The sequence below is a fragment of the Echiichthys vipera genome (assembly GCF_963691815.1).
Source record: "Echiichthys vipera genome assembly, chromosome: 6".
Classification (NCBI taxonomy): Eukaryota; Metazoa; Chordata; class Actinopteri; order Perciformes; family Trachinidae; genus Echiichthys; species Echiichthys vipera.
In genome coordinates, this window is record NC_139831.1 from 19,289,233 (window position 1) to 19,294,001 (window position 4,769).

Genomic DNA, 4,769 nt, shown 5'->3' on the forward strand with positions numbered 1-4,769 from the left:
AGAGTCTGTATACCAAGCTGTGGTTGGGCACAAAGCCCTGGAGCAGAGTGAAGGGGAGCCGGGCTGCGCTGATAGGGGGTCCTGAGCCGCTGCTTGTGTGGCAAGAGTGATCACACAGTTAATATTCAAAGGGCCAGGTCTGTTGTAAAGAAGCCACTAAATAGAGATTGACAAAGCGCGTCGTACAAACAAAGGCTTCTCCCTAAGTAGGCTGTGTATATCTCACGAAGGGCAGTGAACGGATGGGTTTTGCCGGGGTGGTCATGTATGGAGTCTATAGTAAGTTATTAAAGCAGGGCCTCCTGCTTTTCCTCCCCTACCATCACAGTTAACTCCAAACCACACATAGTTATTTAATGTCTCTTTGGCTTTAATGCATGTTATTTTTTGTCACAAGACAGATATAGATTTTGCTGTATGGAAGGGGCACATTTATTGCATTTTTTCGCTTCAATGAAAATTGTACTTAAATATAAACGGCATTATTTATTTTACTGGTATTATCTAAAACCCTGCAATTAAAGCATTCAGATAAACTGCATTATCTCCCTTGGGTTCCATTTTTAGTATTCATTGTAATGTCTACGTGTTTCATATTGAGTGAAGCCCTGCAAATTCCCTTCTACATCACCACCACCACATGCTCAACATGCACGTATACACACACGCAGTTTCTTCAACCAGCTATACCTAATTATTCCACCCCTGCTTCACTGTGCCAACCAGTGATGTCATCCACAGAGAGACAGTGGGACTGTTGGCTCAGAGCCTGAGGGCGGCCATGCTAGAGGAGAGGAGAAGAGTGGAGAGGAGAGGCGAGGAGAAGAGTGGAGAGGAGAGGAGAAGAGTGGAGATGAGAGAAGATGAGGGGAGGGGAGAGGAGAGGAGAGGAGAGGAGAGGAGAGGAGAGGAGAGGAGATTAGTAGTTGAGAGGTTAGCAAAGTAGGAAAAATGAGGGGAGGACCCCTGAAGTTTTGGCTGGCCCTTGTGTTGGGGCTGCAGGGATTAACAAGCCTGCTCTGCTGCTGGACCCACAGAAACCAGCCTCCTCTTTTCTCCTCCCACTGTGGCTTCGATAGATATTCAACCAACACATTTAAGGCTGAAAGGAAAACAAGAGGGAATTATGAGGGTCGGGCCCTAAGGGGACTCTCTGGGATTAACCTAGATGCTACTCTCTTCCCATAATTTCCACTGGCATTCACTGGGCCTGTTCATTTTCACTAAACTGTTGCATAACAATGTGGCCTGCCTTTTGCTGCAGCACTGGAGCTGTTGGTATAACAAGGCACCCTTGGGCCCCAAGAGCCCCAGAGCCCAAGGCCCAGTTTCTTGTGCTGTTGGGGGAAGCTTTGGAAGCTGATGCAGTGGGGTGAGCAACCGAACATTTGGGGCACACGTCATAGTCGAGGCCACACGTCATAGTGGGGGCAGAAATGAATGTGTGGCATGTAAATTGTGTAATGGCTTGAATAGGTGGTTAGACATTTGAGTAAATAGACTTTTTAGCTTTCTAGCCAAAAGTTGGTGCACTATCATGTCTGCCTGTTAAATCTATGAAATGAGCCAATAGCCGGTTAGCTTAACATAATTTAAAGACTGGAGATAGGCCAAGATATTGCCTGGCACATACTTCCCCCATAAAATCATTAAACACAGGAATCACATGGGTCACGTTGTGAATTCAAATATTTGACTCCCTTGAAATAATAATGGGCTGATACAGCAAGTCGTGAGAGATGTATTGATCATCTCATCTAACTCTGAAAGGCAATAAATGTATTTTTCAAAAAGTCAAACTATTCCCTTAAGTAGCCTATTGCTGCAAACATTACTGTTCTTTAACTGGAGGGCCCACAGTTGTCTTAAACATGACAAACAGACACTGGCAGTGGCAAAAGCAGTTATTGTCGCATTTAAAATGAACAGATGATCTCAAAGCCATTAATGGAGAGGGGCAGAATAAAGGAGAAACTACTTAATGTGGGTCAGATAAATGGGAGGACAGCATGGGGTTTATTCTACTCCCTGCAAATCACGTGCAAACCCTCTCTCCCTTCCTTCCTCTCTCCCTGACACATGAGATCTGGCATGTTTGGCAGAAGCAGAAAGGAGAGGGAACAAAAGGATGAGTGACCAATGCAGAGTTGCGATGGCCAGCTGAGTTATTTGGTCAAAACCCAGTAAAATGGAAGGACGGACTGTTGCTAGGCTGTGCTGTGAGAAAGAGCGAGCACTCTGGCTGGGCTCATTGGAAAGAAACAGACCTCTGTTTACTCACACAGATATACAACTTTAGGAGCACTGCAATCACCGCCAATTAGTGTTATTACCCACTTTTACCTCTTATCACTCTCTTTGAGCCTTCATTAACCACTCAACTTGTTGAATGGGACCTAAAGGACTTACCAAGAGGCTGAGAGAGAGCCTAAATAGTAGTGAGTGATGGGTGGAAATAAACAATGTACATGGAAGTTTACTATGCCAAGAATATATGGAAATACATAGCATTTTGCTGTTTTAAGCTCACATTTGTGCCACATATCCACACCATATTCACATTTCCCCCTTTGTACACTAATAGCGTGAGTCTTTCTTAATACTTTATAAACCTGTTTGAGCACATGTGAAAGTGGTTCCAGTTTTAATAATGATTAAGCAAAGGTTCAAGCAGGGTGTCAGTATAATAGTTCTACTTGACAACCGTTGCACAACACACCAAAACATACACAACTCACACTTAGAACAAATCACACCCCTGTTTATCTCTTGCATAATTCTGACTGAAATGGATTATAAACATAAATGGTCTTAATACCGCATACAATTAACTAATAATCAGAAGGATGAAATGACGATGAAGAATAACACTATAAATGTTTGTAATTGCAGCCGTAGCAATTACAAACACGTTTATAGTGTAATTATTACCCATTTTGTGAATACCATTTGGAAAGTTGACAGTTTTCATTTAAGTGCACCAGTGTTTCCCAATTGTTTTATAATTGTGATCCTGACAGTATTTAGCTAGAAAGCTACTCTTTTTTAAAATTTAGAGAAGAGCTCTGGGCCCAGTAATATCCCTCTTAGCACAGTGTCATTGAAACAACAAAGATGCACAGCCTGGCGCTACTTAGCGCTTTTCCACAGCCCCGCTTGTCTAAATATGATCACGTTGGATTTTGTTGTTTTTTTACTTCAAAACTGTAGGCCACGAACCGATTTCGATATCACGGTAGCTACGTCCATTTCTATTATACAGTCTATGCTCCCAACCCGCTAGATGTGATGGAAATACACATGATGAAAAAGTATAGGAACTGACTGTCTCCGACCATTTATGCAACTTTCCGAAAACATCAGTTGGATTAGCCAGGGTTTGAACTTCTCTCTCAATCTCTCTTTTTTCAATTGTTTCCTTGTTTCAGGTGTGGTGTTAATATTGACATTTCTCACCAAATGTATAAAAATTCCATGGTTTGAAAATTACTTAACACAACTCTACAGTTTTAAAGCAGCCCTAGCCTTGCAAGTCCATTGCTGAGGTAGAGTCAACCAATGTTAACACCCTCTAATCTGAGCTGGGCAGCCAAGCTTTGCTGCATTTTTCTTAATTATGCAGTGGGTGGAGTGAAGTTATACTTTAAGCAACATTTCAATGGCAACTGGTAGCTGGACACGCTTGGCCATTTTGTAGCTTAGTCACTTTTAGTGTGAACAAAGCATTATTAATTAAAGGTTTCAAAACAACAAATAAGAAATATGGGAGAATCAAGAAAAAAAATCACAGTTTTTAGGTATCAGTTGTAAAACATTACTGTGTACATAGAAGAGGGTTTTCCCAGCCCAGAGAAGCTTAGATAAACACATCTATACATTGTTGTTTACTCCTCACGTGTACGCCAGAGCAGCCTCTGGGTCTGTGTTGTGAAAAGTAAGGATGGGCTCTAAAGGAAACAGACTCAAAGGATTATGGCAAGCCTTAAACAAAAACCAGAAAGAGAACAAGATAGAAGAGCAGAGTGAGACCCAAAGAAAGAGAAACCAAAACAAAAACATAGAAAAGAAACCTGTTAAAGATATATGTGTTGAGTCCCTAGAGGCCAATGTCTTGTTTGAAGAGCCCCGAGGTTAAAGTCAGAGGTCACAGGTTAGGCTCAGGGGTTATCAGTGACTGTTTGGGGTTGACTACAATTGTCTGAGTAGATGAGCACTTCTACAGTTAAATGGATTACCTCAGTGAAGGTATTCAGGGGTTAAAACCAGAGTGCAAGCCTAGATAGCATACACACTCACATATGTTTGTGCACATGTACAGTACATTGGCAGACACACTGGGAATTGTATTGCTTGTTGCTCTGGGTGCGGTTGAATGTGAAGCTGGGGTGTGAGAGGAAGTCAGTGGGGAGCAGAGGTGTTGAACCCTGTCATCCTGTTGTTACTGATCACACCTGCCTGTTGTTCCCAGAGTGTAAAGAGTTGCTGTGTTTGTGTATTGAGACCAATGAAATTCAACAGAGGAACCAGTTAATTATACCATCATCCAAATAAGGAATGGAAATAGCTCATTTCTGACAGAGCCAATGGCTTTACAGAGTACATACAGCTACAATAATCACCCCCTGGTACACACACCCATATACACAAACACACACTTATGTGAATGATAATGGCAGGGCGCCTGTTTTTTACGCCCCCTCCATTCAGCATGGTTGGGGACGCACTAGAATGCATTCTCAATGGTCTTCCAACTGTGACCCGAGCACCCA